General features: G+C 42.5%; 1 long non-coding RNA gene across 3 annotated transcripts in view; it reads left to right on the top strand.

Annotated features, from left to right (window-relative positions):
* The window catches only part of LOC142094789 (uncharacterized), a 28,218-nt gene extending 17,057 nt beyond the window's left edge, over positions 1–11,161 (top strand). Inside the window, exons 7-12 of one of the 3 annotated variants that reach the window (XR_012677709.1) lie at positions 3,581–3,642; positions 6,099–6,175; positions 8,217–8,318; positions 8,430–8,495; positions 10,862–10,963; positions 11,075–11,161. This is a non-coding gene — a long non-coding RNA (uncharacterized LOC142094789). The remainder of the gene's footprint in view (positions 1–3,580; positions 3,643–6,098; positions 6,176–8,216; positions 8,319–8,429; positions 8,496–10,861; positions 10,964–11,074) is intronic. The other 2 variants (XR_012677710.1, XR_012677708.1) reach the window with 2 other exon arrangements.
* The last annotated feature ends 299 nt before the right edge of the window (positions 11,162–11,460 follow it).

Genomic DNA, 11,460 nt, shown 5'->3' on the forward strand with positions numbered 1-11,460 from the left:
ATCTATTGGGCCCGGCTTCTTGTCGGTTCTTTGCCACTCCTTTGCCTCGCGACTTGCTGAAACGATGGGCCATGATGCAAGCCATTGCTTCACTTCTTTCAGCGGTAGTCCTATGCAAGGTACGGAGTCGAAGAAGGGCGGGGTTTTTATTCCAATCTTTTCCTGGTCCCAAAACAGGCTGGTCTGTTTCAGACAATCTTAAATCTCAAGGGGCTAAACCAGCACTTGCGGGTGAACAAGTTGCGCATGCAATCTGTCCGTTCAGGCATCAACGGACTGGAAACCCTGGAGTTCCTGGCATCCATAGACAACAATGACGCCTATCTCCACGTCTTCATTTGTGATGGGATTCAGTCCCTTATTCGGTTTACAGTAGGTAGAGATCATTTCCAATTCAGGGCGCTGCCATTTGGTCTCTCCACAGCGCCCCGCGTGTTCACAAAGATCATGGCGGTCATGGCCGTCCGACTGAGAGCCATGGGAGTGAACATCATTCTGTATCTGGAATGAAGCACATCTTGGAACAGCATCTCCTGACCATTCGGGTCCTGAACATCACGGATGGATAATCAATTTTCCGAAATCCCAGTTGATTCCCTCTCAAAGGATAGTCTTCTTGGGTCTCTTCTTGGACACCAGTCAGCAGAAAGTTTTCTGTCAGACAGCAAGGCTTGTGCGATCAGGACCTCTGTGCATAGACTCCTCTGGTTTCCTCACCCCTCCAAATTGATGGGCACAAAGCTCCTGGGCTAGATGGTCTCCTCCTTTGAGACACTCGCATACGGCTGGTTCCATTTGCATGCCTTTCAGTGAGACCTCTTATGCCAGTGGTTGAGTTCTCCCCTCTATCTCAAGTCTCACAGTCTATCCAGGGCAGTCCATCTCTCCCTCCAGTGGTGGGCAGAGCCACAGAATTTGGTGACGGGAAAGTACTTTGTCCCATGGTCATGGATTCTGGTGACCACAGAAGCCAACCTTCGGGGGTGGGGGCCGGTGGTCCTCCATATCCGCCTCCAGGGCCAGTGGTCAAACAGAGAGGCTTCCCTTCTAATAAATGTCCTCAAACTAAAGGCTATCCTCATGGCACTTCAGGGGCTCAATCCCTTCTCTGAGGAAAGCCGACTTGGATTCAGTCAGACAATCCCACGGCAGTGGCATATATAAACTGCCAGGGCAGTACAAAAAGCGCAGACGCCATGGCAGTGGTGAACAAGATATTAGATTGAGCAGAGATGTTCATTCCAGTGATATATATGTGTTTATTCCCGGGGTGGAAAATTGGGAAGTGGATTATCTCAGCAGACATGCAATCCTCCCAGGAGAATGGTCCCTACATCCTCAAGTATTTCACAATCTTGTCTGGGTAAGGGACTGTTTTTATCATCAGACCCGCTCGGCTAGCTTTAACAGCATGGCTGTTGAGGCCGGCATATGGTGGACTTAGGGGTTCTCCTCCAGCGTACTGGAGACCTTAATGAAGGCCAGGAAACTGGCCTCAGTACGTATTTACCAAAGAGTGTGGCGGGCCTATGTTAAATGGTGTGAACATCGTTCTTGCCAGATGACATCTTTTCGTCTGTCTCGTCTATTGGACTTTCTCCAGGACAGTTTGGATGTAGGACTATTCTTTTCCGGAGGTTCAGACTTTCCTTTAGGGAGTGTTGCACATTTAACCTCCTTATGTTCCTCGTTTAGCGCCTTCGGATCTCAATTTGGTCCTTGGAGTTCTTCAGCGATCACCCTTTCAACCACTGGATTCGGTTACGATTCTTGACGTGAAAAGTGGTGTTTTTGTTGGCGATAGCTTCTGCACGCAGTGTCAGAGCTCGGGGCTTTATCCTGTAGGGTCCCCCTACTTTATTTTCCATGAGGATAGGATGGTTCTGAGGACAGTGCCCTCCTTTCTACCAAAATTGGTGTCAGGTTTCCACATAAATCAGGAGTAGTTCCTGCATTTCGGGAAGGTTCTTTGTCTTTAGGGCCTTCCTTATCGTCTTTATTGCATGTGGTACAGGCCTTGCATATCTACTTAAACAGGACCACTGCTGTCATAAGTAGGACTCTCTTTTTCTTTTGTATGACTCTCATAAGAAGGGCTGGCTACATCCAAGCACACGATTGCCCATTGGATTACATCTACGATTCGACAGGATTATATAAGTTGTAGCAAACCGGTGTCGGAGGGACTCACTGCTCATTCCACGTGCTCGATGGGAGCATCTTGGGCTGCGCGTCTCGCTTTTTCGGTGGATCAGCTGTTCAGGGTTGCTACCTGGTCCTCTGTTCACACTTTTTCCAGATTTTATCAGTTTAATGTTTTTGTCTCCTCGGATGCTACATTTGGCTGCAGCGTTTTGCGTACGGGGGTTTCCGAGCAATCCCTCCCTTAGCGGCTACTTTAGAAGGTCCCCATGGTAGCAGTGTCCCCCAGATTGGATGACTGAAAAAAGAGGATTTTGGTACTTACATCAAATCTTTCTCTGAATTCATCTGGGGACACTGCGTTCCCTCCCTTTTGCTTTTCTGCTGGATGTTTGCTTCCTTCCTTGGGACTTTTGTATTATACAGCAGGGGTTGCAGAGGGGAGGAGTCAGCAGCAGTTTAGCTAGTTATCTATTTAAGTGCCATCTCCATGCGCCCTCATACAACCCCATGGTAGCTGTGTCCCCCAGATGGATTCAGAGTAAGAGATTTGACATAAGTACTAAAATCCTCTTTTTTCCTTGGACCATTTCTTCAGGCTTCGATTATAATTCTTCAGAGAATCCACAGTGTTACATGACTATCACAGTCACATGGCACATGATGAAGCTTTAGAATGCTCCTCTGGGCTCAATCTGCTCCCACATCTCCACCCTCTGGCATCACATGACATGCTACGAGCTGTGCGTCTATGTGTTTGTGTGTGATTGGCAGCCATACTACTCTGCCATCTAGAGAGATTTGGAAAAGGAGATACGAATATGTAGGAAGACAGCTAAGAAAAATGACTACCAGATGCATGGTTAAATGGTACTTAAATTACTATTTAAAGAAAAAATGTTATATGGGATTGCTGCTTTAAACCAGAAATAAAATGTGCTTTTATCTCACAAATGCATGATACAGGTTAGAGGGCTATAGAATAACATATCAATAGGCAAAGCACCCCTATATTGCTTTTTCTGAAGCCGGATCATGGCGATAAAATATCTTGGATGCAGTAACTTAAAATACCCATGTCATCAGCACACAGATCATTTTCTTGGCTGAGCAACCACTGTTCATGAGAATTCTGCCGATCCAGTAGGAACAAGTGGAATCACTGAGGCAATGTGAGCACCACTTGTCACACCCAAAAAGAGTAGGGATATAATTTGTTATCGGTTTACTAATAGCCATTTAGTCATCTGGGTTGCGGTACTGAGGCCTAGTGTATGCACTTCATTATAACTGTAACCTACAATGTTTATTTAGTACACGCACATGCTGTATGAAATTTCACTTTACTCAAGTTGTTCAAGTTTAAATTATTACGTTTTTTAATATTAATCATTCTTAAATCTTTTTTTTCCACAACTGCAATTCTCTATCTTTCTAGCTCCCAAAGAGTATGCATAAGCGCACTATATGGATGTGAGTGGGTAGAGCAGCAGGCTGAAGGTAACTTACATTAGTTAGCATCCAAGCGGGATTTCTGCTGGTATGGTTCTTTATTCTATTTTTTTGTTTAATAATTATTATTGTTTACTTATAATGTGCCAACATATTACACAGCGCTGTACATGGAGGGGATCATGATACACTCATATTACAAACAATGACATGAAACAAAAGGTAAGTTTGCATTGCCCAAATCAGGTTACAATATAAGAAGTGTGGGGCCACTTGAAACATAAGACAGCAGAATAATAATTGCAGCTATTGTGTGAAATGTATGGCTACTGTAAAGCAGAAGCATTAGTAGCCACCAATATTAAAGAAGTTGTTGGAGACTGACAATTTGGTGCAGCTTCTAGTTGTGTTGGTATGGCTGGAATCAGAGCCGGATTTGGCCGCTGTCAATGAACAGTAAGTACGTGCCAATTGCGAGCTCATGCAGCTACGTCCGATTCAATCTCTTGGTATCTCAAAGATATGTGTTTTTCTGCCATATCTCATGCCCAAGCCATAAGGCTAGTCTAAGTCCTGCTCATTAGTGAAGACAGTAGACATTAAGAACATCATAATAAATGTCTTTTGTGAAAAAAACACTTTTTTTTATTTTAAACTGTTTTATTTTGAATGCCTATATAATTATTACAGGGTGCTTTTAATACAACAGTTTTTTTCCTTTTCAGTGCATTCTTTTGCGAATTCATATCCCACATAGGTATTGGATATATCCTGCAGTATCTTGTTTAGTAGAGCAGAACAGACGTACACACATATTCATCAGCGCACATAACTACAGATCCTTCCTTTCTTGAATTTGGGAGTACACAGAGCTGATTTACAGGCATTTTAAAACAAACACACATTGTGCTTAGTATGCATCCCTTAATGTTGATTTAGCCTATAGTGCAGGGAGAGGCAAAATCCTTACAGTGACGGAAGCATTTTCTAAACGACTTTGCCCTTATTAAGAAATATTGGCATAGTAAAAATATAAATCCTGTATGACTTAATAATGAATTAAGTGAATACCTGAGAGACTGGGTGCTAATGTCCAGGGGGGGGGGGAGTATGTGTGTGTGTGTGGGGGTATTGCTATAATGTAGAGAGCCATGGGCGGTATTGCTGTATTGTAGAGATGTGGGTCAAGGGTAATTCTGTTATGTGGAGGTGCTGAGTGGTAATGCTGTAGTGTGGAAGGGTGGGCGATATAGCAGATTGTTGTAATGTGGAGGGTGTTAAGGGCAAGCTGTTGGTTATCCTCAAAGTACTACTTCTCGAGATGTTCACCTATAGCAGCCCCCTTTTCGAGGAACTTGACACATTCCACAGTACTCGGTTGCCCCCAGGATTTAAGGTCTGCTAGTAGTAGTTGTTGATTTACAGTTGCCCGGTGAAGTGGACAGAACACAGGAGGAGGTAGTCAGCATCCAGGATATGATTGGCAGAACTCAGAGACAGACAGGCAGATATTAATACGGAATAATCTGGCAAATGCCTGGTGGAGTGGACAGCACACAGTAGCAGGCAATGAGCAACCAGGATATTCTTGACAGAACTCAGAGCCAGAGAGGAAGTCGTAAATACGGAGTAACAGGCCTTAGTCAAGTGCAGGAGAATTCAGCAGTTGCTTTAAACAAGCCAGGGGTAAAGGCAGGTAGAGATGCATATGCAGATCCATTTAACAAGTCAGTTAACATTTAACATTTATTCCAGATAGTATGTACTTCAAAATATGGGAACTTGCAGTTAAGGAAACAAAGGTGGAATGATATTTATGAATGTTAACTAGAGGAGAGTGGGGTAGTGAAGATGCAGTAAGGACAATGTATGTCATACAGGTAGAGTGAAGGATGGTGTATTTCTAAGGATAATGCCATAGAGGGATAGGAAGAAAGACAGATTGTTAAACATGGCAAATAAAATGAAGTAGTGAGAAAAATAATCAGCATGTTACATTGTCCAGGGCAGGAAGAAGGTAAATTTTGTTTCTGGATGTAGCAAATGAAAACTCTTGCTTGTAGTACAGCTGTTCATTGCTTGTTCAACTGACTTGTTTAACTAATTTCCATCACTTACAAAGAGAATCACAAATGCATAACTTAGACTGATAGTCTAGTGTGGCTTATTTACAATAACGGACTCAGGTGAGCAAATTGGTCAGCTGATCAAAGAAATATGTCAGAGTGGAAGAGTTGATAACAAGCTACTGTAGATAAGCTAACTATGCATAATTGATTAAGCATTAACAGAGGGAATAATGGTAAGACGTATCAGTTGCATACATTGAAATGAGAAATAATGTAGTCAGACAATCAAGACACACCTGGAGATGAAGCAAAGAGGCATATGAGCAGTATATAACATAACAATCTTTTTTAACGTTGAATTTCCATCACTTTGTAAGTGATTATATATACTATATATAAAATTATAATACATTCAATTTTTCTTTTGTATTGTAGTGGAAAGACTGAGAGGGTTCTCGAGGAAAGAAAAGAAAAAGAGGCAGAAGTAATACAGTTACGGGCTGTAAATAAATGTATATAATTTATCCAAAGAAGTTGACCTAGTGTTCATTAGTTGTATATGTGCACCACTGCACCTACTACATCTACATTACATCTGTTCAAACCTGATGTGCAGGGAACTCTGTATACAAAAGCTTAAAATCAGAGAGACGGAGGTGATGCTCGACATAAGGGTAATACCTGGTAGGAGTCATGGAGAGCAACTGACACACTCATGCAAGCAGAGGTTACAACATATGGTCACTGCATTTTGTGACAATGACCTGATTCATGTTCGGACATAAATTCATTTGCATAGTGTATCTTGTGTGAAATAGCTATGGGCGTGCCCAGAAACAGACAAGCAATTCATGTCCCAAGGAAAATGACACTTACAACTGCTTATGAGAGGCGGAATGGGGGAGGGAAGGGGCATAGGCCCTGTACAGTAAGGGAGCTCAGGCACAGATGTGACCGATTCAAGTCCTGCTTGTCACAACTACGCTTGTTTTCACCAATATTATTTGCATCCGCTACAGGGCAGGGCAGGGTCGGATCTAGATTTGTCTTTTAAGGGGGGCAGTTTAGCGATTAATCCTGACTCCTCCCTATTTCTTGTCCTGACTTCACTTTTTATCTCCCTTCACTTTAGACATTTAGCCTTCTGGTTTGAAATATGCTAATGTCAGTCAGGTACTGTACAGCTCATGTCACTAATGCATCACATGTCACAGCCCGTCACCTGTCTCATCGTATCAGAGACCAATTGTAATGAAATTAATAAATGTTTAATAAATATGTCACAAAATCAATGTACAATTAAATTGCCTTCAAAATTAATAATAATACACCCTGTAGTTATGACTTGTCAAAGCCTCATACTGCCAAGTTTTATCATTCAGTGGTAAATTATAAATGCATCATCACAGAAGGAACTGACATAGTACACATGTCACAGGTGACAGTGTGAGGGTTGCTGGTCCATGTCCCACTGTTCGTATGCATGACCAGATCTGGGGTCATGTCCCACTGTCCGTATGCATGACCAGATCTGTGGTCATGTCCCACTGTCCGTATGCATGAACATATCTATGATCATGTTCCACTTTCCGTATGCATGACCAGATCTGGGGTCATGTCCCACTGTCCGTATGCATGACCAGATCTGTGGTCATGTCCCACTGTCCGTTTGCATGAACATATCTATGATCATGTTCCACTGTCCGTATGCATGACCAGATCTGTGGTCATGTCCCACTGTCCGTATGCATGACCAGATCTGTGGTCATGTCCCACTGTCCGTATGCATGAACATATCTATGATCATGTTCCACTTACCGTATGCATGACCAGATCTGTGGTCATGTCCCACTGTCCGTATGCATGACCAGATCTGTGGTCATGTCCACTGTTCGTATGCATGACCAGATCTGTGGTCATGTCCAACTGTCCGTATGCATGACCAGATCTGTGGTCATGTCCCACTGTCCGTATGCATGACCAGATCTGTGGTCATGTCCCACTGTCTGTATGCATGACCAGATCTGTGGTCATGTCCCACTGTCCATATGCATACTCTCCTAGCCCCAAACATTCACAGATCTGGGGTTATGTCACACTTCCCCTTTGCTGGACAGACAGTGACCACCCACATATATGGGAGTTTGATCACTAATTTAGACTTGATTAGACAGAAACTAAGACCTACATGTATCTTCCGGTCTGAAAAAATCAGTTTAGACGGTTTTAATTTGGAAATTTTTTAGCCTTCTGTGTGCTGCCCCCTCCTTGCCTATTCTATAGGGATGAAATCTAGCAGATATATACAGAAACTGCTTTATTTCATCCATTTGTTAATGGAATGAAAAACTGTTTCTACTTCACTTTAATTTCAAGTAAAATACTGAGATATTGTAAGGAATATTACCTCTATCCGGTTTGATCTCTAGGCTGTTTATTGCAGTGATTGTTTATCTATTTTTTAAGTGTCTATGCTAAATGCATTGTCTAACCCATGTGTATCGAATGTATTATTTCTAAGTTTTCTTTTCCATCTTAACCTCTGTGATTCAGAAATAGAAGGTTAAAGGTTCTTGCTGTTGGTTATTGAGTTGGGAGCGAGTAAGTCCTACAATCAAGACACACCTGGAGATGAAGCAAAGAGGCATATGAGCAGTATGTACCATAACATAATCTTTTTTAACGTTGAATTTCCATCACTTTGTAAGTGATTATATATACTATATATAAAATTATAATACATTCAATTTTTCTTTTGTATTGTAGTGGAAAGACTGAGAGGTTTATCCCGGAGACAGAAGAAAAGTGTGGAGATGGAGGCTGTAAATAAATGTACATAGTTTATCCAAAGAAGTTGACCTAGTGTTCATTAGTTGTATATGTGCACCACTGCACCTACTACATCTACATTACATCTGTTCAAACCTGATGTGCAGGGAACTCTGTATACAAAAGCTTAAAATCAGAGAGACGGAGGTGATGCTCGACATAAGGGTAATACCTGGTAGGAGTCATGGAGAGCAACTGACACACTCATGCAAGCAGAGGTTACAACATATGGTCACTACATTTTGTGACAATGACCGGATTCATGTTCGGACATAAATTCATTTGCATAGTGTATCTTGTGTGAAATAGCTATGGGCGTGCCCAGAAACAGACAAGCAATTCATGTCCGAACGAAAATGCCACTTACACCTGCTCAAGAGAGGCAGAATGGGGGAGGGAAGGGGCATAGGCCCTGTACAGTAAGGGAGCTCAGGCACAGATGTGACCGATTCAAGTCCTGCTTGTCACAACTGCACTTGTTTTCACCAATATTATTTGCATCCACTACAGGGCAGGGCAGGGTCGGATCTAGATTTGTCTTTTAAGGGGGGCAGTTTAGCGATTAATCCTGACTTCTCCCTATTTCTTGTCCTGACTTCACTTTTTATCTCCCTTCACTTTAGACATTTAGCCTTTTGGTTTGAAATATGCTAATGTCAGTCAGGTACTGTACAGCTCATGTCACTAATGTATCACATGTCACAGCCCGTCACCTGTTTCATCGCATCAGAGATCAATTGTAATGAAATTAATAAATGTTTAATAAATATGTCACAAAATCAATGTACAATTAAATTGCCTTCAAAATTAATAATAATACACCCTGTAGTTATGACTTGTCAAAGCCTCATACTGCCAAGTTTTATCATTCAGTGGTAAATTATAAATGCATCACCACACAAGGAACTGACATAGTACATATGTCACAGGTGACAGTGTGAGGGTTGCTGGTCCATGTCCCACCGTCCGTATGCATGACCAGATCTGTGGTCATGTCCCACTGTCCGTATGCATGACCAGATCTGTGGTCATGTCCCAATGTCCGTATGTATGACTAGATCTGTGGTCATGTCCCACTGTTCGTATGCATACTCTCCTAGCCCCAGACATGCACAGATCTGGGGTCATGTCCCACTGTCCGTATGCATGACCAGATCTGGGGTTATGTCCCACTGTCGTATGTATGACCAGATCTGTGGTCATGTCCCACTGTCCGTATGCATGACCAGATCTGTGGTCATGTCCCACTGTCCGTATGCATGACCAGATCTGTGGTCATGTCCCACTGTCCGTATGCATGACCAGATCTGTGGTCATGTCCCACTGTCCGTATGCATGACCAGATCTGTGGTCATCTCCCACTGTCCGTATGCATGACCAGATCTGTGGTCATGTCCCACTGTCCGTATGCATGACCAGATCTGGGGTCATGTCCCACTGTCCGTATGTATGACCAGATTTGGGGTCATGTCCCAATGTCCGTATGCATGACCAGATCTGTGGTCATGTCCCACTGTCCGTATGCATGACCAGATCTGTGGTCATGTCCCACTGTCCGTATGCATGACCAGATCTGTGGTCATGTCCCACTGTCCGTATGCATGACCAGATCTGTGGTCATCTCCCACTGTCCGTATGCATGACCAGATCTGTGGTCATGTCCCACTGTCCGTATGCTTGACCAGATCTGTGGTCATCTCCCACTGTCCGTATGCATGACCAGATCTGTGGTCATGTCCCACTGTCCGTATGCATGACCAGATCTGGGGTCATGTCCCATTGTCCGTATGTATGACCAGATTTTGGGTCATGTCCCAATGTCCGTATGCATGACCAGATCTGTGGTCATGTCCCACTGTCCGTATGCATACTCTCCTAGCCCCAGACATTCACAGATCTGGGGTTATGTCACACTTCCCCTTTGCTGGACAGACAGTGACCACCCACATATATGGGAGTTTGATCACTAATTTAGACTAAATTAGACAGAAACTAAGACCTACATGTGTCTTCTGGTCTGAAAAAAATCAGTTTAGACAGTTTTAATTTGGAAATTCTTTAGCCTTCTGTGTGCTGCCCCCTCCTTGCCTATTCTATAGGGATGAAATCTAGCAGATATATACAGAAACTGCTTTATTTCATCCATTTGTTAATGGAATGAAAAACTGTTTCTACTTCACTTTAATTTCAAGTAAAATACTGAGATATTGTAAGGAATATTACCTCTATCCGGTTTGATCTCTAGGCTGTTTATTGCAGTGATTGTTTATCTATTTTTTAAGTGTCTATGCTAAATGCATTGTCTAACCCATGTGTATCGAATGTATTATTTCTAAGTTTTCTTTTCCATCTTAACCTCTGTGATTCAGAAATAGAAGGTTAAAGGTTCTTGCTGTTGGTTATTGAGTTGGGAGCGAGTAAGTCCTACAATCAAGACACACCTGGAGATGAAGCAAAGAGGCATATGAGCAGTATGTACCATAACATAATCTTTTTTAACGTTGAATTTCCATCACTTTGTAAGTGATTATATATACTATATATAAAATTATAATACATTCAATTTTTCTTTTGTATTGTAGTGGAAAGACTGAGAGGTTTATCCTGGAGACAGAAGTAAAGTGTGGAGATGGAGGCTGTAAATAAATGTACATAGTTTATCCAAAGAAGTTGACCTAGTGTTCATTAGTTGTATATGTGCACCACTGCACCTACTACATCTACATTACATCTGTTCAAACCTAATGTGCAGGGAACTCTGTATACAAAAGCTTAAATTCAGAGAGACGGAGGTGATGCTCGACATAAGGGTAATACCTGGTAGGAGTCATGGAGAGCAACTGACACACTCATGCAAGCAGAGGTTACAACATATGGTCACTGCATTTTGTGACAATGACCTGATTCATGTTCGGACATAAATTCATTTGCATAGTGTATCTTGTGTGAAATAGCTATGGGCGTGCCC

Source organism: Mixophyes fleayi, chromosome 6 (genome assembly GCF_038048845.1).
Source record: "Mixophyes fleayi isolate aMixFle1 chromosome 6, aMixFle1.hap1, whole genome shotgun sequence".
Taxonomy (NCBI): domain Eukaryota; kingdom Metazoa; phylum Chordata; class Amphibia; order Anura; family Limnodynastidae; genus Mixophyes; species Mixophyes fleayi.